Source organism: Engraulis encrasicolus, unplaced genomic scaffold (assembly GCF_034702125.1).
Source record: "Engraulis encrasicolus isolate BLACKSEA-1 unplaced genomic scaffold, IST_EnEncr_1.0 scaffold_71_np1212, whole genome shotgun sequence".
Lineage (NCBI taxonomy): Eukaryota > Metazoa > Chordata > Actinopteri > Clupeiformes > Engraulidae > Engraulis > Engraulis encrasicolus.
Window position 1 is genome coordinate 1 of NW_026946049.1, and position 25,751 is coordinate 25,751.

Sequence of the window (25,751 nt, forward strand, 5' to 3'; positions counted from 1 at the left end):
ACAGTATACTAAATGCACTATTTATGCCATAATGCGTTTCGTCCTGGGTTGTTTTAGTGAGACAAAAAAATATGTATTATTAATATGTTCTAATAAGTAGGTTACACGTAGTGTCACACTGTCCGTTGCATAGCTAGCATAGCTAGCAGTCTGCGGTCAGTGATTTTCGACATGCATAATATTCGACGTGCATAACCAAATCGACGTGCATAACATTCACAACATACACAATTTTATGAAACACACACATAGTGGTTTACATCTTCTTTGCAATAGATTTGTAAGTAAGCATGTCGTTTACGATCTTTGGCAACCATATACGTCCTGATATTTTGCATACTAGGTTAGCGACCAGCGCTGTTAATAAGAGAATTTACAGCCAAATCAGACGTGCATTTCCACCGAAAACGTCAGAATCACCCGTCGGTTATAACAACAACAAATCAATACTTTACTCCGATTGCATAACATATTATAATTAATGTATTTACTTGCATATTCACGGACAATATTACTTACGGCGTTAGCAGGAAATGCAAAGCACAGATGTGGTGACGTCACGTAATTGCATTCAACCCATTGGTTAGTTGTGGAAACGTCACCACACCTGAATTCAACCCATTGGTTAGTTGTGGAAACGTCACCACACTGAGCTGAGCTGTGATTGGATGTCCAGGCAGAGACCATGGCCTGGCAGATAGCGCAAGGATGACACGCAAATTCGTGAAGCGTTCCATATTTATGATAATTTAACGAAGTTTTATGATTTTAGCGCAAAACACGCCAATCCACCATTCTTCTCTGTAATTTTTCACTGACCGTGGTAATGCACATGCGGACCAGTGAACCATGTGCTGAAATTCACACTGTCACCACTGGGGGCGACATACACCATGCCACCGCAGATGCATCCCTGAGTGGTCCATGTAGGACTAACTTTTGAATTATGATGGGGTAACGCAACCCAAGTTTTTTAATTGATCACAAACAGCCCCTACCATTCTGCAAGGCACTTGACCATGTAAGAAAGCAAGCAAGGCGAAGGCCAGGGACAGTTGGGACAGGGGATGGTTGCAACACCCTTTTCTCCTATCATATAGGAGGCATGTCCACTCCAGAATTGTGGTGCCAGGATCCTCACAGGCACTAGGCCCTGGCAGCACATCACCCCCAAACTCAAGCAGTTTCACTGGCTCCCCATTAAGTCACGCATTACCTACAAAGTCCTCCTCCTCACTTTCAAGTCCCCATGGCTTGGCAACCTACCTCACAGACCTCCTTCACCCCTATGACCCCTCAAGATTACTGCGGTCCTCTTTCAAGGGCTAGCTGACCATTCCTCGTACCAGGCTCAAGGCCACCAGTGACAGAGCTTTCCATGTAGCTACTCCTTTCCTTTGGAGCAAACTGCCTGACCACTGCCCGAACGCCCTTTCACTGGCCATGTTTAAACATATTTTCTTGGAGGCTTACGGCTGCTAGTTCCACAAGCACACACCTAAATGCGCGGATGCACACACACACACACACACACACACGCACGCGCGCGCGCGCGCGCACACACACACACACACACACACACACACACATTAGTACACAGATACCCAGTATGATATTTTATACTCATACAATCATGCTTAGTTGGATGTTCCATGTCTGCACAGTAGGCCCATGAGTAAAATCACTGTAGCGTTTATCTCATTAGATAAACTATGTTGTAGCGACATCCTGCTATAGCTGTCCTTAGTCTCTTCTAATGTTATGGGGTAGCTACTCTGAAGGGTACACAGAAGGTTCATTATAAACTTTATTTAACACGGACACACACACACACACACACACACACACACACACACCCTTATGCTGGAGCTGTCCTCAGTCTCCACTAGTGTCATGGTCATGGGGTAGCTAGTCTGAAGTCTGAAGGCTACGCAGAAAGCTGAATTCATTATACACTTTAACAGACTCAGAGTCCAGATAAAACAGTAACATTAGCCTATAGGACAGAGCACCCCCCCCCCCCCAAAACACACACACAATGTCATTATATATACTTTTTTTTCAAAGCAATTATGTTAACAATTACATTCAATTCTGATTATTTGCGAGACACTTGTCCAGATCCAAATAATGCAAGTAGACTACAAAAACACATCAAGACAGACCAGGACAATCAAACAGAAACAATACAAAAACAGAACAAAATCAAACAATGAAAATAGGCTAGACATTTTATCCTAATAATAATACATGTTATGTATGCGCCTTTCAAGATTACAGGTCACTTTACATTAAAACAGGTCAGAGCAGCAAGAGTATAACAAAGCATAAACGAATTTATACTTCAGCCATACTCAGAGAGATGTACATTATTACTACAGCTGTTGCTGCTGCTCTTTGACACTTTAAAGGTTCAGTTATGGTACTGTAGCATAAAAGAACGCAATAAACAGTAAATAAATCGTTAAAAAGCCGGTTCCGGGTGTTGAGGACCCGCGCATTCATTGGCAGAAATGAATTGAAGTGGAGACGTCACCACAATCCCGCGCATTCATTGGCAGAAATCCGCTACAGGGATTGGTTGGGTTTCTCCGCCACCTAAATCGCATTCTTCTCTGTTTTCGCGCATGCGCATTAGGTGGCGGAGATGGCTGGCACAGTGGGTTTACATACAGTGTTGAATCTCGCCCTCAAACCCGTGCCTGCAGTTCACCTAGGGAGCGCTGTCGAGACAGCAGAGCTCATAAGGCTGGCGCTAATAACTGACAATTGTGCTCGCTGTCTGCTGAAACTTGACAATATTACTGTAAGTTCTGAGAAACCAATGTGGATTTCAATGAAATGTACAATAACCTGGGAATTATGTCCTTCTGATTTCCTACAGCGTTGGCATTTATGAGTCAGGCTCCGCTAGCATCTTGCTAACAAAATTGCTTTACGGTCGTCGTGATCACAGCAATGCAGCCGGCCGACCAATCTAAACGCAGTGTGTGAAGCCACTCGTGACGTCATATTGACAATAAAGACGTATTTTACAAAGATCCAGCAAGTTTAAACATTCAAACTAACTGCCGTTTGAAAGGATAATCTATCCTGCCTTTTGGAAAAATAAAATGAAACGATGATACCAATTCTCTCCCAAAGCAATGGCAGCATCGTGGTTGAGCTCCATGCGACCCCATTCATTTCAACAGCCTCTGCGTTCCTTGGCGCTCCTCTGCGCTGTCTGGATGGCGCCACTTAGTGGACAGTACCACCCGGAAAAAGTAGCGAGATTCCTCTCTCGTATTACCCATAAACTCTCTCTGTGGCTGGTCAAACCCAACCAATCCGACGATTTATTTACTGTTTATTGCGTTCTTTTATGCTACAGTACCATAACTGAACCTTTAATGCGTTATTAAACGTGTCAAAGAGCAGCAGCAACAGTTGTAGTAATAATGTAGTGGCTTTGTATTATATTTGTAAAACGTTATTTTGTACAGTTTGATGGATTGTATAGTAATGGTATTTAAATGTAATGTAATGTTCCGTAATGTAATGTTTATAGCCTACACTTTCAGTTCATGACAAGCGAGGTTTTTATGAAAATGTATATATATAATGTCGTGTAATAATAAACAATAATGGGCATTATGGTAGGCCTACTACTTCAAAGACAAAAGTCTGTAATTTAACAATAATGGCCATTACTGGTAGGCCTACTTCAAAGACTACAATAGCACTTGTATTTAGTTTATTTCATATGTAAGTTAATGGCAGACATACTTGTAAAAAAAAGAGTAAATTCTGTAAGTTATTGGCCTATACGTATAAGAATGTAAAACACATACAAGATTTATTTGAATGAAAAATGAATATGTTGTTTATTATAGGTTCAAAGTACAAGCATTTCTCAAACACATCATTTGTTGTTTAATTGTGGACGCACAGCAGTAATTCCAAGAGTCATTGTACAGTTAGATTACAGATGGTTTGTGGATATCACTGTCATCAGTGCATCAATTGAAGCAGAACAACCCAAAACAAAGTAAAATAAATAAATAAAAAACAGGAAAAGTACATTGAAGAATAGTTTACATATGTGCAGGGGTACTATTACAGCTGTAATCTTTTGAAAATCAAGTACACTAATCACTGGTCCCTGGTGTCAACAGGGGGTGAGAAAAACGCCCTTTTCACTTCATTAAACATTGTGGGGGATATAAACAGTAGAGACTGAAAAAAAACCCATTCAATTAGGAAGAAACCTCATGCAAAGCACGATGAAAAAAATGGAAATGAAAGTATATTCTAGATGTAATCTTTTAAGAAGAAACGGAGCCAGGCCAAACTGGTGTCTGTATGTGCGTGATTGTAAGAGTATTTGTGGTATTCACATTCCACACAAAATAAAAGCAATTCAAGCCGTGATGAAACAGTAATTGCAAATAAGGTTTGAGGCTTTTCAAAGACGAAACTGAGTAAGAGCAAAACATTTTTTTGTGAGTGTACTATTAAACATATTAAGCAACATTAAAATCAGTTCAAATAAATCAATGATGTATAGCCATTGTGCCTCTTCTGTAAAAGACAAAAATATGGAATCTCGTATGTTTAGCAATTGACAAGGTTAATCAATCAAATGTAAGGTAACAGATTCAAGAGCAGTCAGAAATAGACCAAAAAGGCCAAACAGATAAGTCCCCCTAGCCACTGAGTCCAAAAAGTAAAGTGCCCTGTGCATTGCCCACAGGAAAAGGCCAAGTGTCCAAGTGTCCTGTGAAGTGAAAGTATCCAGGAAAGAGTAAAGTGCAAGTGCTGAATTGTCCATTAAAGTGTCCATGTGAAAAGTAAAGGGCAAGTATCAAGAAAAGTGCAAGAATCTAGGAAAGAGCAAGTGCTGAATTGTCCAGTAACGTGTCCAGGTTGAAAAGTAAAGTGCCAGTATTAAGTAAAGTGCAAGTGCTGAAGTGTCCCGTAACGTGTCCAGGTTGAAAAGTAAAGTGCCAGTATTAAGTAAAGTGCAACTGCTGAAATGTCCAGTAAAGTGTGCGTGCAATAATAAATAAATAAATAAAATAAATAAGGGCCGGTGCTTGTGGAAAGCCTCCACACCGCGACAAGGTCCCGGCCTTTGTGGAGGGGAACTATATACAAATAAATACAGGCACACAATAAATACAGGCACACTATAAATACACACACACTATTTACAACACATGCCCCAGACAGACAGGAGGGTGTCAGCAGTTCGAGAGCTCAACCCTGGTCCCCTGCATCCCCCCATCGTCGCAGTGCAGTACATTTTGCCCCCCTGACGGAAGTGCCCAGTCTTGTTTATTTGCAGCTGCCCGCAGCTGTAACATTTCGGGGGGTCCCTCTTCCAGAGTCCTGGGGGGGTTGGACTGGCAGTGTCTGAGAGAGAGCAGGGAGGGGGGAGGAGATGGGGAGCTCCCTCACCATCTGCTGCTGGGGCAGCGAGAAGTCCCGGAGAGGCCCTGTGGCCCGGGTGGAAGGTCCTGCTGCAGCCGCGGCAGCTGTTGGTGGTGCTGGGTTGGCCAGGACTAAACGGACAGGGAGATGGAGCTGTCCTGCCCCTGGTGCCTGGCCACTGCGCACCACCGCTGGTGCTGCCGCTGAGGGAGGTGGTGGGGCCGCCAATGGTGCCATGCAACACTACCACCACCAGCACCACCAGCACCACCAGCACCACCACCAGCACCGACACAGTCCGTGTAGGTGCTGGTGCTGGTGCTGGTGGTGCTGGTAGTGGTGGGACTGGTAGTGGTGGTGGTGGTGCTGGTGGTGGCGGCGGCATCGCTGGTACTGCCTCCACCGCTGGTGGTGCTGGCGGCGTCCCTTGTGCTGCAGCGCCTGGTCCTGGTGCCAACAGGAGCCTCTCCTTCTCTCGAGTGGTCCTAGTGAACCTACAAAAATATAAAACACAATTCCAATTACTTCAGTAATGTGTCCAAGTGTTGTGATGCACTCGACTGTACTAGCTATGTGCAGACATCAAACCTACCACTGCGAGAGGGTCTTGTTATTCAGATTGGCCAGTTGAATTGGCGCCCGAGCCATCAGTCGTTGGTGGCCCAGCAGCAGGTTCTGGATGTGGTGGTAGTACATCAGAATGTGGTCCCACCTACCCCTCCTCACCCCCTGGTAGCGATAGGACGTGTTGGGGTAGATGAGGCACAATTCTGTGCACACCGTCTCCATCACCCGGCTTACGCTGGGCCACGTGGCAGGTCCCATTCCTGCTCCAGTCAAGCAGCTGTAAAAGACAGATTGACAGACAGACAGACTATAAATGACAGAAAGACAGACAGAACAAAACTAACAGTAGTCATAATGATAACAGTACCACATTTAAATTTGAACCAGCATTGACATGACATGACATGAGGTGGTTTTATTCTTGGTACTTACCGCTTGAGGCTCTGCAACCCTGGTGCCAACAGGAGCCTCTCCTTCTCCCACATGAGTGATTCTAAAAAATATGAAGCACAATTCCAAGAGAGACTTCAGTAATGTCTCCAAATGTTGTGATGCACTCGACTGTACTAGCTATATCCACTGACATCAAACCTGGGTTTCATTCACAATCCTGGGTTTCATTTGACGTCACACGCTTGAAATCTCTTTGATCTACCGATGCTGGTGGTCGACCTGGGATTGGAGCCGTTGAAACTAAGGATGCAAACGATTAATCGATTAATCGACTTTAATCGATCAATGCGTCAATCGATTAAAAAACATTAATCGCAATTAATCAACAACTCAACTGAAAAGAGACCCAGGTGAAATGGGCATGTGAAGAGTGTGTGTGAAGAGGGGTGTGAATAGTGGGAATATTTAAATCACCTTTGGATTAAATAATTGAATAGAATTAATTTAAATGTGGTATTTTATCTCAATTTTTAATTCACATTTTTAGATTAGATTAACATTTAGATTTTAGATAGTAGGTTTTTTTTCGATAAACATTGAGATTTCGGGGGGAAAACGCCGCTTATCAATTAATTGTAAGTCGATCGATAAGGCTATCAACTAATGATTAATGAATTAATCGATAATTTGCATCCCTAGTTGAAACCCATTCAAAAATATATCTTTTTTCGAACAGCCACAGAACATTTTGAGTTAGACCTTAATGTAACCGAGGGTAGGTTGGAGATTTAAGTATTTAAGTGTTTTAACGACTACGCCACTGGTGGCCTTGCACCACCAGATATACTTGTTGAACAATGGTTCTTAGACCAGGTTTTAGCAAGAGGGTTTCCCACACACAGGTAAGCAAGTAAGAGCAGAGACGTGAATTCAGGTGAATAATCAAATGGTAATTATTTATTGAAAACAGAAACACAGATTCAATTCGAGCGTTGTTAAACAAAACTGAAAATAAATCAAAACGAATGACTCAAACTTAAAACAACAAAAAGGGCAACAACTGGGTGTACAAAAAGGTCTAACAGAGCAGCAGTGGCAATCGCTCTGCCAAGACAAAAGGAAAACATAAGCTGCATGGACATGGGAAGGTTCACCTATTATGAACAATATTTACTGATGCTAAGCATGCAATACCATTTCATACACACCATCATGCAAATCATGCAATAAAAAGGTTAAGAAACGCCATAACACACATCATGCAATAATTTCAGGAAATCACACACACACACAATTTAAACAAGCCATGCAGGTTATTTTAAGATTTCACCGTTAAGCAAATCATGCGACGCTACAAGCAGTAAACACTATTCACAGATGTTCAACCACACACACACACAGCAAGCTTTACCTCTAGGCCTCGAATGAGGATTAACCAATTGCGTCCGGCGTCTCCGGCCGTCACAGCAATGCCTACTCACAAAACAAGACACTGTTACACGCCAGCCACAAACAAATAGACAATTCAAAACGCATTGCTTTCAAATGCATGTGATCATAAAATGTAATGAAACATACTTCCAAGTTCCAGTCGCCAGCGATCGCCAGTGCCAGGGCGCTCCTGGCGTTCTCTGGACAAAACCTCGGGAACAGAGAACAACAAATTGATCATGATGACAGTATTTACATTACATTTTGTTTTAAGTGCATGTTTACAAAGTCTTCAAATACCTGCGGTACGCGAGTAGTGCACCTAACCGGACATAGGTCTAGGTCCACAGCACAACACCTATTTTAAAACATTACATTAGGTTCTTACACCGATCACTAAGTTTAACACAATCAGTTACAGAGTATAAATACAGCACATACCTCGGGCAGCGAGCACAGCGAGAGCGGGGATGACAAGTCAGAAGAACCAGAGCTTGTGTTTACCTGCTGGTGAGTGACCCTTTTTATGAATGAAAAGTTGATTGAGTAGCTACCGGCATGCTAACCAGGGGGGTGTGTCAGCAAGGGACTACTACGGTGGCCAAGAGCAGCCAACAGGCTGCCGGTTACATTAAGACACTTTAAAAGCGGAGAATCTCACCTTTCCATAAGTGAAAACTATATGTTCCTAGCTTCTATCAATCCGAAGGTAGCCCACTTTAAGCGAAACACACACACACACACACACACACACACACACACACACACACACACACACACACAATAGCAGAGTAATTAGTCAGATGCTGAGCTGCATGTTGGCATACTCGGAAGGGATGCTCACCTCAGCTGGCTCCTGAGGAGGTGGTGAGGACCGGCCTGGGTTGTGGAGTGCCGGTTCAATGCACGTCGTCGGGACCTGCTGGCTCGGGCGCCTCGTCAGTCTCCGGCAATTGAGGCTGTGAAGACAGACAGGCACATTGTAAGATAACTGAGCAGGGGTCGAGCACATACCAGTAGTAGAGTAGTTGTAGTTGATTACACAGTGCAGTGTGGCTTATGAATATTTCCTCCTTACCTCAGCCACAGCAGGAGTGGGCATCGGCTGCTACGCATAATGCTCCTTCCTCTTCCTCGACGGTGGTGGTGGTGGAGTTGCCAGGGTGGCCTCTGGAGAGACCACAGCTGTTGGTGGAGCAGCCTTGGGTGGCGGTGTGGTGGGCCGGGCCGGCCAGGCAGTCATCACATGACGGGGGGCCTGGCGGGCATCACGGTGACAGGGGGCCTTGATGAGGGACCGGTCGGGCATAAGAAAATTATGATCTCCACCATCAAACACAAATACACACATAGTAATACACACTGCATGCCTGATTAACTATATTAATATAACAAACCTATCTGCATACAAACAACATTGTCTGAACACAGCGATACAAAGTACACATTTAGACCATTTAAACCAGCAAGTTGAAACATTTTTAAAAGCTAAAAGTCAAAGTTACCTGGAGTTGCAGGCCGTGCCGCTGGCGTGCCCACCATCCTGTGGACCTTGGCCTGCAGCTCGTCTAGGGTCACGGGACGCCACATCTGGAGGAGGTACTCGAAGGACGGAGCAGTCGGCTTCCTCGGTGGGGCGGTGGTGCCACGTGTGCTGGTGGCAGTGGTGGCACTGCTACTGGTGGTGGTGGTGATGGTGGTTGTTCCTCTGGCAGGCTGCTCCTTGTCATTTCCAAGATGTAATTCCTGGCGACCTCTATGGTTGTCCCAAGCCAAGGCATCTTCCGTCTCAGCCAGTTTACATAGCTGCCAGACACACATGAATTTCACAAACCATGCCAAAAGAACACACAAAACTACACAGGCCTCAACCACAATGTCACTTCACCTCTCGTACAGGCCCTTCAGCGTGTCCCAGCGGTAGTCACCAAAGCCAACAAGGGCCTCGACCTCGGCCTCCACCTGCTCTTTGCGGAAGGCCACCTCCTCCTTCATGCCCAGGTAAGCACAGGAGTACTTGGCGAGTGTGTCCTTCAATCAATCAATCAAATAAATCAATGAAAATGACTCATAAAGCACATTCATACATGATTGTCATTCAATGTGCTAAGGAGAAGAGAAAGAAAAAAGAGAAGAAAAGGACACTATATTGTGTTATAGATAGGAGATAATTTAACTATCACCTCAGGCAGATGAGAATAGAGTTGTTTTAAATTTCTTATTAAAGCAAGATACTGGTAGCATGGACCTTGTTGGACATCAGGGGGCTCAGGGACACGCTCCTCTCCAGGTCCTTCTGGTGTTTCTAATAGTAATAATAATGCATTTTATTTAAAAGCGCCTTTCAAAACTCTCAAAGACACTGTACAGAGAGAAACAAATAAAACAAGACACATTTACAGAATTTTAAACAAAATAAATACATGAATTAAAAATTTTAAATATGAAATAAAATAAAATAAAACAGTTTAAGAATCATAAAGAATAGGCTATCTGAAACAGATGGGTTTTTAGCCTGGATTTGAACAGGGGCACAGAGTCAATATTGCGGATGTCAGGGGGAAGGGCATCCCACAGCTGAGGAGCAGAGCAGCTAAAAGCTCTATTACCCATGGTATTAACCCATTGATGCCTGATGTTGCGTTGCGCAACATTGGCCCTGGCGCCTGGAGCTGCATTACGCAACATTCAGGCTCATGAGATTTGAGACAACTTTATTAAAAATCTCTGTTTGTTTGAGATGAATGAACAAATTCTAATGAAAGGTGGGGGTCTTAGCGTTTAAATGCAACTTATGGCATATTTAAAAAATGCATCAGGTTCATCAACAGTAGATGCTTAAACTTACCATTTGTAGGTGACGTGAACCTCATCGACAACGATGCCCAGTAGATTCTTCTGGTAGAGGTCTGAGGATAGCATGGTCAGTCATTTGTCCTTCAGCCACGACTCGGGGCTACCGAAGACCAGCTGGCCTGGCAACGTCCCTGAAGGATGTCGTCGACGTTTCTTCCTCCCAGTTCCATTGCCGTTAGACCCAGTTTTCCAGCCTCTCTGACTTGGTCCTCCATTAACGCAGCCAGGGGGAACACCACAATAAAGATGGGATCCTGCACTTTCCCCATTGCTTTAGCACGTGGAATATAATCGGGTGGGATAGAACGTCTGGGAGTGATAGAACCACCTGGGGCTACACGTCCGGGAGTGATCTCAGTTGGGAGTGTCCATCTCACAGCGGCTTTAGCGACCAGTGGAGCCAGCTCAAACGTTTGCCAAATCCGGTCGGAAGAAACGCAAACACATCCTCGCCGCCAACAAACACCTTAAGCGCCGTCATTTGTTCGTATTTCAATGCCTGAACATTTGGAATACAAGACAATACCGTGGAAATAGCCGAATCCATTTCAGCGCACTGAGTACTAGTAATACAGCGCGCTGCCATGTTTGTTGTGAAGTGAAGACTACACTGCTGTCGCTAATGCTTTACATCACATCCGCCCATAACTCCGACCATCCATTCAAAATCCCACCCGCGATTCATGATTGGCTATACACATTTCCAAACTCCAGCGGTCTCACTGCTATTCAGATGGGGTAGTGAGGCATGGGAACGCCCCCGCGTGACGTAGCCGTAGCCGTGTGATGTAGAGGCCTTCATTGTAAAAATATTCGGACATTTTCACATTTATACTGTCCGAACGGAGCAATTGAAGGAGTTCTGCGATTTTGTCGAGTTGGAGTATGCAGCAATCCTTGGCACAAGCAAGACGCGGTGGCTGTCGTTGGGCCCGGCAGTGGAGAGGGTGCTGAAGCTGTACCCTGCCCTGAAGTCCTACTTCGCCTCGCAGGACCGACCACCAGTCGCAATCACCCAATTCCTCAAAAATCCCCTGAACGAAGCGTGGCTGTGGTTCCTCCATTGCCAGCTGTCTTTGTTCAGCGATACCGTGAAGGCACTGGAGAAGCAGAGGAACACAGCCGCGCACTCGGCTCTCCACCTGCGCACTTTAAGACAGAAGTTGGAGGAAAGGAAGGCAGCTGTCTTCACGGGTCTGAAGGTATGTTGACATTTTACACGCATAGCCTGTCAGAAATCTCTCTTTTTATGTCTTGAATGCTTTGCGCACAGAGAAGCCTACCTCTGCTGGGTCGACCATGTGGAGAGGTGCGCACTCCCACTGGCTCCCTCGAACTGTCATTATCATTATGTCCACCTGTCCCTCTGTCTACAAGCAGTAAGGTGCCGTTTCCACGTGGCAGGATATTTTAAATATGGACATTTGTTCACCTGTTTAGGTGGAAACGCAACATGGGGACAAAAATAAAAACTCTATTGTAACGGACTCATTTTAGCCCCCCTAAATGAGATATTTTTAAAGCCAGCCTTTTGTGGGTATGTGGGTGATATGTGTGTGTTTTTTTTAACCTGCTTATGTGGAAACAGAAGGCCAAAACCAGTGTTAACAGGAGAAAAACATATCCACATTTAAAAATATCCTGCTACGTGGAAACATCTCCTACAACAAAAAGGAACATAAATAAATTAATTAATACATTTTTATGGGGTTTTTTTTTTGGGGGGGGGGCATCAAACATTGTTGTGTACCTTTCCTTGCGGTTACCTTTTTGTTTGATGTTACCCCAGCGCCTGTGCTATGTGCGCGCATTCTCCGACTTTCCTAAAACAGATGTTCATATGTATAAAATGCTTCAGATGTTTTTTTTTAAAAATTATTATTATTTAATTCTACTCCCTCTTATTGTAGGTGAAGACTCTCCTAACTGCGCTTGATCGCCGGGACGCTGACGCATTCCGCAACACCGTGCGCTCCTTCTATGAGTGCAGCCTCTCCTACTTGGAGGAATAGAGTTCTTCAGCGTTGACGTCAACTTGTATGCGGCGTTTGGACTTCCGGTTCCATGGCGATTTTTTACATTGCAAAACGCCATAGAGATTTGGGTTTGGCAAAAATATAAGTTGCACGCCAACAACGAACATTAGCGTGTCCCCGCATCCCTTTCTCATTAGTGGAACGGATCGTATCATCATGTTGGTGTATTCACATGTTAAATCATGACGATTTTAATTCAATATTGCTAACCCCTTTCTGATCATTAAAACTTCCGAACTACATACTTTCCTTTGGTTGCCATGGGTACAACCCTCCGCACGTACATGCCGGCGCCGCTTCTGTAGTCGCCAAAAGTTTCCGGGTTTAGCATATGGACGCAACATCGTATTTATGTCGAAGTTTGACACAAAATGATCAACCATGTCATACCTACAGCCTATTTTTAACACCCTCGACAGTTTGCGTGGGTTCGCTAAGCGCGTGCTAGCACTCGGAGCTTATTTGAAACTGGCCCCTATTCATTCCCAATGGAGGCCGGAAGCCGATACGAACCAGGAAGTCCTTAAATGCTAACATGAAAGACTACAATCTACTACATGCTTCCGCGTTACTGAAGAACTCTATGGGGAGCTCCGCTGTCCACTGTCCCGCACAGTGTTGCCAGATTGGGCGGGTGCCCGCCCAATTGGGCTACTTGGGATGAGCGTCGGCGGGCAAAAATGGGAAAAATTGGCCATTTGGCGGTTTTTTTAAGCCGTTTGGGGCCCATAGAAGTCAATGTAATTTGTTGATTTTGGGCGGAATTTAGCGCATTTTGGCGGTTTTTGAGAACCTTTTGGGCGGGATTTGGTCAGACACATCTGGCAACACTGGTCCCGCAATGGGAAGAAGTTGAGTCGTCCTTTGAGACGATTACCTCAAAGGTGCGTGGGTGCAAGGTGGCCGAAGCAGAGCTGTTCGATGAGGTGTCGTCGGTGCGGGCGTTCGTGGGCGAGAGGCTTGAAGTGTGGAATTCCGAGGGCAAGGCTGCAGATGAGCGCTGGGCCGAAATGTTTGGCCACTTTAAGAGCAGCGCTATACCACACGAGAATGTTCGCCATTTGTGCGAATATGCCATGTGTCTCCCTGGCACCAACGCGCCAGTGGAGAGAATCTTCTCTCTGATGAACAATACCTGGACTGACGAGAGAAACCGCATGACCGTGCCTACCCTGAAAGCGCTGCTGGTCACACGTGTCAACTTCGACGACACATGCGCTCAGTTTCATTCCCGAATCTCAGCCAACAAAAGGATGCTAGAAAAGATCCATGCCTCTGCCAAATACAGTTCGTAGGCAGTGTTAATTTCGTCAGACGAGACGAGACTAAAACTATTCGTCAACGAGCTTTCTGCAAGAGAAAAGACGCGACGACGACGACGAGACTACAGTGTTCTAAAATAAACACTGACGGAAACTATTTCAAGAGATGCATTTCGTTGAGGAATAATAACGAGACTACAATGACATGCAATAAATAAAAACTAAACGAAAACAAATCCCATGCTTTAGTCGGACATGGGCCTTATAATTTAGACGATACCCCAGAACATGTTGTTTGAGCCAGCAGAGTCCAGACATTCTAGAACTATTTCTAGTCACTTCACGTTCGACATCAACTTCCCGCGCAGGCATGGACTGCTAGTAGTTGCTGCCAGTCTGCTCTCAGTCACAGATTCGCTACGCTCTGGAATGACTGAAGGCTGCATAGGCCTACTTCGTGCACCAGAATCATGTTCGGCGGTCGCAAAAGGCGCTTGGACGTCTGGTGCCACTTTAATTACATTCAAGTAGAAAACAAGTCGCAGTGTCTTCTGTGCGAGAAGAAGGTCTCGGGCAAAAACACAACGAATTTGAAGAGGCACCTTCGCCTAAACCACGAAAACGTCAAGGTAAGTGTTGTCTGAATTCAAGCTAATACAGCAACTGGCATCCGTGGAAGTAGCCTTTCAAATGGGGTATGATATTCGTTGCGGTTTTTGCATACTGTGTTGTTGTGCATCATCAAATTATATCAGAATTTGGTATAGTAATGACTGAGTAAAGCTAGCATGGAAGGCGGCTAATACCACATATTCTCTAATAGTCTAGGCAGAATTTCAGAAAATGTGCTTATTTAAGGTCCTGAAGGCAAATCATGTTAATTTTTGGTATACAACTGATTTAGGGGTATTCAAGGGTGCTGAATCCAAATCTGCTGTATACCGGGCGCAAAAATTTACGGAAATGCCTCAAACGGGCAAAATCCAATATGGCCGCCGACACAAGGTTAAAATCTCGCAATCCCTTTTCTTTTTGACTAAACAAGGTATGAATATGAAAATAAGACGTATTTTTAAGTTTTCATATAGGGGGAACCCCATTCTGTCATCAGATTTAAGGTCAGATTTGAAGAAAATGCTTATATAATTGACTGGCAGCTTTTTTAAAACAGGGAGCCTCATATTGTCAACGATTTTTAGCATTATGATCAAACTTTCAAAATCCACAGAAAATAATGTCTGATGTCTTTGTGAACACCAATACTACCAAAAACTGCACTCAACTGTCTACTTTCACCTGAAAAAAGAAGTTTGTGTCTACCTATTTCCATTCTTTAGTTACTGGCAGTAGAACATGGGATGACACCACCAAAAAAGCACTGTTTTTTGACCCAAAAATGCTACACTTCTGTGTCCATATTTTTGCTTGCAAGATAAAGTGTCTTTTTAGTGTTCATGTTTGGTTTACAGCATTTCCATGAGTTTTGAAAGATGCTTAACTTAAATCTGCTGTATACCAGGCTCAAAAAATCCCTTAGTACCTCAAAATGAAGGAATCCAATATGGCCGCCTTCACCAGAGATATACAGTACATGTCTGTGATTAAACAAGGTCAACTTTTAAATATATTATGCCAGCTATAGATTTTCATACATGGGGAATTCATTGCTGTGCTCGGGTTTAAGATTTGGATGAAAAGACATGATTTAGACCTGCATACATGTTTAAGACTGTTAATAAATTGATCATTTATGTTGGAATATTTCCCCTATTTCAATTTAATCCGGCATTAATTAAATGCATTGGTCTTAGATAACATATCTTGTTTTCGAATAGGCCCCCGGTAGAGTCCATTACAATACGAACACTGTCGCTGAAAAGACAACACTTACTACCCACATACACTACATTCACTCCCTCATCCCCACCCTGTCGCCACTCTTAATGTAAATAACAATCAAGCATAACATTGCAATGTTCGGACGGACCACACATTGAGAGAGTACATACACACACAAGTGTGGCAGAGAAGACATTCTTATTGGAACACCAACGTACACATACGTACGTATACAGGCGCTTTAATATACACTCAGGCAGATTTAAATTCAATAATTGAGACATTATACCATGATGAAATGTTTCCATCTCAAACCACGTCCCATGCTCCCATCTTTTCAACCATAAAAGTAAGTGCACACACGAGTCTGCCTAAATAATTCTTTTTATACAACTTTACAATGGAAATCACTGTTTGCCAATTTTATTGATGTGCTCATTCAATCTATGAATAAAGGAGGATTGAGTGGTGAGCTGATGTGTAGAATAGAATAGAATAGAATAGAATAGAATAGATTGGAATAGAATAGAATAGAATAGAATGGTGTGTGTCACTATGCACATGTTCAATGAGATTGAAAGCAACACACTTCAGAGCACACATTTAATTCACAAAACAGTTTTGGTGAGCAGAATATACAATTAGTAGTGCCAAAAAAACCATGAACAGAGCAGGGAGTGCACGGTGTGTGTGTGTGTGTGTGTGTGTGTGTGTGTGTGTGTGTGTGTGTGTGTGTGTGTGTGAATATATACACAGAGGACATACTCATGTATTGGTACTCATGTCATACTCATTGGTATCCAAGAGTTATTGCATCGATTGTCTTGCTCAATGTAGATATTACAGTAGCGGTGGCCCACTCTGCAAACACAACTATTTTACATTGTGCTGTATCAATTAGTCTATTGCAGAACACCAGATGGATGGAAAGAGATCATTGGATTGAGGGATACCAATGAATGGTCATTCTGTGCATGTGCATGTGAAATGTGGTTATGGCCCTTTGTTGAGTTGTTTGGTCCTTGCTTTGACACACCTGTACCAAGAGGACAGCAAGGCAAAGAGCTGAGGACCCGGTTGGAGGCTGTCCTAGATAATGTTTTAGCTCTGTTGCTGCAGCAGGAGGATTAGAGAGGGGCTAACTTTTTTCCTCTTGTAGGTGTGCCTCCTTAAGGCCGCAATTATTTCTTTGGTTTTCTTTGCATTCAAAGATACAGAAATTATTCTCTGTATACCAGACTACCACCTTTTGCTGGCCACAGCAACTTCCATCTGGAGCTACACCATAGGCATAGAGGTCCAAAAGAGTGGAGTTATTTAAATAAATCCTTGCACTTATGACACATTTTGTGTCACATTTGTCTGAGCTGCGCTTTAACTATTCACAGATTCGAAAAGTGACTCATTGGAGCAGTCCTTGTTGCTGAAAGAACTACTTTTTTCACTTATTTAACTTCTCACCACCATACATTTTGACTGTGTCACATCTCTGAAAAATCAGTGATCCTGATTGGTTCTACGGTATTGTGGTTTGCGATCAGGGCGAATCCAAAGGATTATAGGTTATCTACTGTACGTGATGGAGTTGTAATCCCATGTAACAGACCAAAGTGATAGGTGAAGCTTAGATGATGGAGCACACTGGATGAGAGAAGCACAGTTGTGTGAGGGACACCATGGGGGTGAAGTGCAAGTAAGGGGAAGGCAGCGTGATATTGACCATCACTAGGGTTATGGGTGTGCTCTGACTGTCGACTTATGATCCAAGCCCTTTGGAGTAGAAGTCAGAGCCCTAGGTTAACTTATTCTCAATTACCTCTCCTCCTCTCCAGTGATTTTGAAGGAGTTGTTCGCTTAAATGCGACAGCTATGTATGCCCAAGACAAATTTCTCTTAGGACAAATAAAAAGAATCTTGAATCGTGAATTTGCAGCAACTGAATGACTCCATGTACTCCATGCCTCTTCTTGCAGATCCAGAGGGGGATGAGGCACTCCTTGGGGCGAGCACAAGTTGTGATGTCTTTTCATGCTTCGTGAATGGCAGATACAGGAGTGGGACTAATGCCCCATTCAATTTCATCCATCCCGTTTCAGTGACTGACAGGAGGACAGGGTGGAGTAGTATGTGATCCTGCCTCAGTACATTGGCTTGATAATGTGGGGGCACAATATGTCATTGTGTGGCTTCTGATGTAGATAGCAAAGACTCTATGACTAGGACTCACTGCAAAACAACTCCATTGCTTTCGCTACATCTGCAGCAAAAGTACAATGTAGTGCCTGGTGTTATGTACTGTCTAAACATGTAGTGGCCAAATCACTGAGTAGGAGGAGCTTGATAATGATTGGAAATAGCCTAACTATCAAGAAAGTAAATATTTCACAATGACATCAACCTGTCTTTTGTTCCACCTTTCACCTTTCTACCGTTCAAGGATTCAATCTAAACAAGGCAATACAATCAGCAGACAATAACTTCCCAAAACTAGATATTCATATTAGATGAAGGTACATTCAGGCATACAGACTTATCTGTGTATAGTTTTGTCATAATGGAAGAGGTGGGCTGAGGTGAACACATTTCAGTGTGCATAAGCAATTGAAATAGACAAAACATTTCAATAGAAATTACCCTGTCAGTTAATTGGCATGAAAAACAATGGTTGTAAACATGAATTCAGACTACACTGAACTGCCTGACTACACTGACTACCTTTGATTATAATTTTAAATTTGATTACATACATTATTTCCCCATGTATGAAAAGAAAACATATAGCTACATAATGTTTTTAAGAGTTCACCTTGTTTAATCAAAGATATGTATATCTCTGGTGACGGCGGCCATATTGGATTCCTTCATTTTGAGGCATTAGAGGATTTTTTTGAGCCTGGTATACGACAGATTTGAATTGAGCATATTTCAAAACCCATGGAAATGCTGTATACCAAACATGAACACTATAAAAAGGCACTTTGTCCTGAAAGAAAAAATATGGACACAGAAGTGTACTATTTTTGGGTCAGAAATCAGTGCTTTTTTAGAGGCGTCATCCCATGTTGTACTGCCAGTAACTAAAGAATGGAAGTAGGTAGACACAAACTTCTTTTTTCAGGTGATAGTAGACAGTTCAGTGCAGTTTGTGGTAGTATTGGTGTTCACAAAGACATCAGACATTATTTTCTGTGGATTTTGAAAGTTTGATCATAATGCTAAAAATCGTTGACAATATGAGGCTCCCTGTTTTAAAAAAGCTGCCAGCCAATTATATAAGCATTTTCTTCAAATCTGACCTTAAATCTGATGACAGAATGGGGTTCCCCATATATGAAAAAATAAAAATAAGTCTTATTTTCACATTCATACCTTGTTTAGTCAAAAAGAGAAGGGATTGCGAGATTTTAACCTGGTGTCGGCGGCCATATTGGATTTTGCCCGTTTGAGGCATTTCCGTACATTTTTGCGCCCGGTATACAACAGATTTGGATTCAGCACCCTTGAATACCCCTAAATCAGTTGTATACCAAAAATTAACACAATTTGCCTTCAGGGTTCATCTTTTGGGAAAATTGACCCTGACTATAAGGGCTGTGGGCTGTGCTAATATACCCATGCAGATAGATTCAGAACCAGGACTATGAATTGTCATGTTTGGCGCTTTTTTCGATGTGCGACCGGACTCCCCCCAAATCCCGAATGTTACTTGGCTTGTGGATTTGAGTGAGCAATATTCTCTCTGTGGAAGTAGCGACTCAAATGGGGGTAGGCCTATTCAGTGTTTCATGTGTTCGCATCAGTGGTAAACCGAGTGCAAATGCAGGCTACATGCTTATCCAAGTGACTGCAGACGGTTGAAGAAAGTACCTATCAGTGATGGACGACCACATTTTAACATGGTGTCAGTTTTGACGACAGCAGCACATTGTCAAAGTTTTAACCTTACTAAAAAATATCTGACATTGCGCTGTCCAGTGGGCCTACAGATGTTCCGTGTTGGTGGGTTATAAAGTGGTTGAGGACGTTAATGCATCGCTGTTTTAGAGCGTCACTATGGTAAACTGTTCATACAGCATAGCATTCTCTACTTTGGCGAACATTATTTGGCTTGTGGAAGCGAGTGAGCACTGTGCATAGTGGCAAAGTTCTCTCTCTCTCTCTCTCTCTCTCTCTCTCTCTCTCTCTCTCTCTCTCTCTCTCCGCGCTGTGACCTCAATGGCCAGGTACTTTCATTTCCGATCCAAACTCCGTTGCACTAGGCAGGGAGGAAGCCAGAAATGGCGAGTTTTGAAAGTTAAAAAGAAAGTGTCCTCTTGTCTTCATGAACAACCATCCACACAACATGATTAGCACTGTATATGTATTGTGATTTCATTTTTGTCATTCTTAATATTTGTGAGCTACTGTAGGCAATACCATTTTATGAAACCTCATTGTGCCTTTTTTTTTTCTCACCCTAGTTTCCAGACGTTACCCCCCCAGCCCCAGCCCCGGCAGCAGACAGACCCCCAGTAGCAAATCCAAATGCCTTCTTTGCCAACTTGAAGTACAACACTGACTCTAGAGAACAACAAAAGTCAGAGGAAGCCATTGCTAAATGGATAGCCAGGACCGGCCTCCCACTTCGTACAGTGGAAGATGAGGAGTTTGTACAGATGGTGAAGGTGCTGGATAAAAGGGTGACTGTCCCAAAAAAAACCAAAACCTCAAATTTAATCGAAGACATGTACCAGGCTGAAAAAGTAAAATTCAAAAGGAGATTGGCAATTGCAAGGAAAGTGACATTAGGCATCGACATATGGAGTAAGAAAGGCCTCACAGCCTCCTTTCTAGCAGTGAGTGCCTGCTATTTTGATATCCAACAGAACAAAGCCGAGCACATCCTCCTTAATCTGAAACAACTGACCCATCCCCACACAGCCCTGTCCATAGCTGCACATGTGTCTGAGTGCTTGGATGAATGGGAAATACCAAAGGACAAAGTGTTAACAGTAATAACGGACAACGGGAGCAACATGGTGGCGGCCTTTCGCCATGATGAAGAGGACAACGACACCAGCTCTGATGAGGATGATGATGACGCCGATGGCCAGGACACTGATGCCGAGGATGGAGCAGATGAAAGGTCAGTCTATGTTTGTGTGTAGAGGCTTCGAACTATTGTAGATTTTCAATTCAATTCAAAACTGTCCTGTTCAATAAAGACATTGGCATTAAAAGATTGAATAAAATAAACATCTGAAGTTATATAGGATATGTCTGATGTTTTATCTAATTACAAGCTGAAACATATTGTAATATTACCACTAAAATAATGTTGTTCTGTGTTTCACCCAGAATCGGGACACTGGAGAGGACCCCGTGTGTTGTTCACACACTTCAACTTGTGGTCAGGATGATCCAAAAAGATCAAGCTACCAGACGTCTCTTGGACAAGACCAGTTCCTTTGTGCAGAAGTTCAGGATGTCGTCTGTTGCTACTGAACAGCTTCTGGAAAAGAGTGAACTCATCCTGAAGAAGGACTGTCCAACAAGGTGGTCCACTTATGAAATGGTGTCACGCTTACTGGAGGTGAGGGAGCATGTCGTGGCTGGGACTGCCTACTCCCCAGTGAATGGCAGAAGCTTAAGGTCCTGAAGGACTTGCTCCTGCCTTTTGCAGAACACACCAAAGTCCTACAAAGTGACACCTGCTCCCTGTCCCTGGTTGTCCCGGCACTCCTCGATCTCAAGTGTCACCTCTCCGACTTCCTCCACACTCATACAGAGGGCTCTGTCAATGTAGCTACACTTGCACAGAAAATGATGGTAGACCTAGATAAGCGCTTTAGCTGTTTCCTAGATGTGTCTGCCAGTGAGTTCTCACCTCTCGCTGCTGCAGCATCTTTTTTTGATGTCAGTTTGTCTGCGGAAACGCTAATTGATAATGACGAAATGCAACATCTTCTCACTAAGGTGGAAGAATACGTTGTCCACACTGTACCCGATCACGAAGATACTAATGAGGAAGGGGGTGTGGGGGACACAGAGGTTGTCGAGGGACCGGAGCAAAAGCGGCCAAGGTTCCGATTTTTCAGTGCTCATCGTTTACCGAGGCCAAGGAGTTCCAACAACATCAAACATGAGCTACAGAAGTTCAAAGACATCATGTCTACATACCCTGTCCCAAATCAATCTGGATTACAGTTCTGGTGCTCTCAGTCTACTACCACATTCCCCCTGCTTAAACCTTTGGCATTAGACCTACTGGCTATGCCAGCATCCCAGGCCTTCGCGGAGAGGGTCTTCAGCTTAACTGGGGACCTCTCCCGGGGCCACCGAAATAGGGCCAAAATTACCTTAGAAAGGAGTGCTTTCTTGAAGTTGAATAAGGACAAGTAGTAGTTGCTTGCAATAGGTATGCATAACCACTCTGCATTGTTTTGTGTGCTAGTAGAGAACTGTTTGATGTTTACCGTTTGAGCTCAGTTAGAGGGACAGTTTATACAGGTATTTGATTGTTAGCAGTTGAAGTTATGAATATTACCTGGGTCATTGCTCTGTGCAGTGGTTAATGGACTTTAGAATCAGAGGGTTGGAGCTACTCTATATGAATCTGAGTGTAATGTAATTAAATTGTGAGTGAGTCAGTTGTTGCTTGGTATGCAATGTATTGTTACATTGGGACTTTTATTTTTTCACCATTTGAAGGTACACATTTGATCTCTGGTGTTGTGTGTGCTAGTGGAGAACTGTTTGATTTTTACAGTTTGAGCTCAGTTAGCTAACTTAGAAGGACATGAACTGAGCAGTTTATACAAGTATTTGTTTGTTAGCAGGTGAAGTTATGAATATAACCTGGGTCATTCATTGCTCTGTGCAGTGGTTATTGGACTTTGGAATCAGAGGGTTGGAGCTGAAGGTACACATTTGACCTCTGGGTCCTCATTGTGAATCCGTTTTTGCCTAGTATGTGTTTTTCTTCTAATAAATGTGAAATCGACTGAATATTGTGTTTGTATTCATTGGAAGACACCAAGCAAGGTTGTATTAAAAATATACTCATTAAAAACAATATTCCTGAAATGCACTGCTCACAAAACAAAGGGAAGGTAACGATGTAATGTCAATGATGCTGTATTTTTTATATCAGTCTGTCTAATTAGGAAGCAAAACTGATAATCTTTTTTTGTCTACAGCTGTGTCAATGTAATAAGCGATGGGTGGAATTTAGAGGTTATAATTTCATGTATGAGTTTAAGTGCTGTTTTCATAATGAATGAATACTTAGAATTTGACAACTTACAATGCGGTGTCCAGAGCAAGAGAATGGAGGAGACTTGGTCCTAAATGACCATTCCTTTCATAACTCTGGTATGGAGTTTTTTGTCATTTATAGTGTGTTGGCGCCATCTAGTGGTCTTTTTTGGTAACAGCAGGTTGGTCTTCTGCCTTTTGTCTCTGCCAATTTAAAAGCCCAAACTGGACAGGTTGATCTCGGTATGATTGACTTGATCTGGCATTGAGACTAAAATTACAGACTAAAACTAAGACTAAAATGTTAAGACTGAAACTAAACTAAATTGCATTACATTTTACTAAAACTAGACTAAAATGTTGGCGGCTTTTAGTCGACTAAATAATGACTAACAAAAATGATTTGTGAAAAGACTAAATACGACTAAGACTAAGAATGAAATTTGACACAAGACTAAGACTAAGACTAAATAAAAAAATGGGTGACAAAATTAACACTGGTTCCAGTCAGGCTGGCTAGTCCGTCTTCTGACATGATTCTTTTGATCTGGTAAAGAAGATTTTTCAGTCGGAGATCTTCTCCTTGGACAAGGGGAGTGCTACACACGAGATAAAAGTTCAAGTTCAGAGAAGTAGATGTGTGCACATCCCACCCGATGGGCCAGGTGCAGGACAATGAGAGTAAATCCAAGTGAAAAGAGAAGTCCGCGACACTGCTTGTCTATTTATGATTTAATCAGCAACGTTTCGACCTTCAGGTCTTCATCAGGCAAAGTGTGAACATGGCATTGAGTGGGTCATTTTAAAACATTCTACAGTTGAAAGAATCTCTGTTCGACGTGGATACGGCAGACCCAAAGGAGGGTGATGAACTTGTTCAGAAACTGTTCAAATTACAGGAGCAAGAGATTAGACAACACTTACACGCTATTACATTGAGCGACTATCTCAGACAAAAAAATATTCCTCGTGGTCTGAGAATCCAGAAGGCACCTGCTCTGGGTGTAAACAACCCAGCTTTTTGCAAACGTTGGTGTGAGATACTTAATAAATGTTCTTACGACCTAATGGCCCTCGTGATTTCCGAAGTCACAGAAGAACTGGGAACAATAAGGGAAGACATCAAACGTACAGAAACAGAATTAAAAACAACATTTAAAAAAAAAAAACAAGCTGAAATAAAGAAGGAACTGGAACGCTTCCGCGTCGAGTGCACCAGCGAAGTCAGAAGTTTCAAAAAGTCCAAGTTTGCACTGAACACTGAGGACTACAAACAAGGAAAGGTCTACTTCTGGAAGGATGGAAAACCCGAAACTCAACATAAATCCAAAGGCAACAGGAAACAACGCCAAAGACTCAGACATGACCGTCAACAAAGAAAAAACAGGACCTGGTTTTCGTCTTCCTCATTCGATTCATTCTCTGACGCAAGTGGCCAATCAGAGCGCGAAGCGCCTTTTTTGGGGTACAGCCAGATCAGACCGCAGCTACGCCCACGGCACTGGCGCAGAGACGCTCCACCAAGCGCAAGCAATGCAGAAGGGGCCAACGCAAGCGCGCGCTGGAGGTTCCCCCCTCAGAACAACAGGAGAATACGGTAATAAACACCTCTGACAAGCAATTGTCTGACGCCTGCGTGTCCGCTCTCAGCAAAGGTTTGAGTTTTGCCCCCACTGCTCACACTAATGACTTTGAGACTATCATTGATTTCCAAAAATTCTTTCGAAACTTACGGTTGAGAGAATTCTTCCATTCTGACCAAGGTGTTTCCCCATCAACAACGGTGTCCACCACAGATGACACTCGGTCACGAGAAAACTCTGCTCCTATGCTCCCTCCCACTACTCGTTTTAAAAAGAAGTCCATGTTCACTCCACCCAAGCACCGAAACTCATCTCTTGAAACCTATTGTCGTCTGGTCGATAATGACGTAAAGACACTATTAAAAAAGAAAAAAGAGTATAAGGTGTTCAACAATCTGTCAAAAGAGGAGCGAAATGCGATAATGGACTTGAAAAAAGACAACAAAATTGTGGTTCGATCCGCGGATAAAGGGGGTGCCGTGGTTTTACAGAATGCAGTGGATTATGAGATCGAAATCTCAAGACAACTGAACGACTTGACGTTTTATGAGAAATTACCCTCTGACCCCACCTATAGGCTGCAGGCTCGCATTAACTCTCAACTCTCCCATCACCTGCACAACGAAGAGTTTGACAAAAATGTGTTTGACTTTCTCATAACTGAGCATCCTGTCGTCCCTGTATTCTATACACTCCCAAAAGTGCACAAGGGGCTAGAGACCCCAATTAAGGGCAGGCCTATTGTGAGTTGTATCGGCAGTCTGACCGAAAACATCTCAGCTTATGTTGACCATTTCATTAAACCTATGGTGACCACTCTTCCATCGTACATACGCGACTCGGTTGATTTAATCAATTCATTGAAATCTTTTAATAATCTCTCTGATAACACATTGCTGGCGACCTTTGATGTCCAGAGCCTTTATACGAATATTCCACACGATGGTGGTATCAACGCACTACACCATTTCCTTTCTTTACATCACTCTGAGAACAAACCCAGTATTGACTGTGTACTTGACCTGGCTAACATTGTCCTGAATAACAATGCCTTTCGCTTCCAGAGTGACTTTTATCTGCAGAAAAAGGGCACTGCCATGGGAAGTAAAATGGCCCCTAATTACGCATGCCTG

The 25,751-nt window shown here is 43.3% G+C and overlaps 1 long non-coding RNA gene across 1 annotated transcript; it reads right to left on the reverse strand.

Moving 5' to 3' along the window:
- Positions 1-9,007: 9,007 nt before the first annotated feature.
- Positions 9,008-9,762, reverse strand: LOC134444768 (uncharacterized). The gene is made up of 3 exons (XR_010034098.1): positions 9,695-9,762; positions 9,312-9,612; positions 9,008-9,091 (listed from the first exon to the last, which is right to left on the reverse strand). It is a non-coding gene; the product is annotated as an uncharacterized LOC134444768 (long non-coding RNA).
- Positions 9,763-25,751: the final 15,989 nt, after the last annotated feature.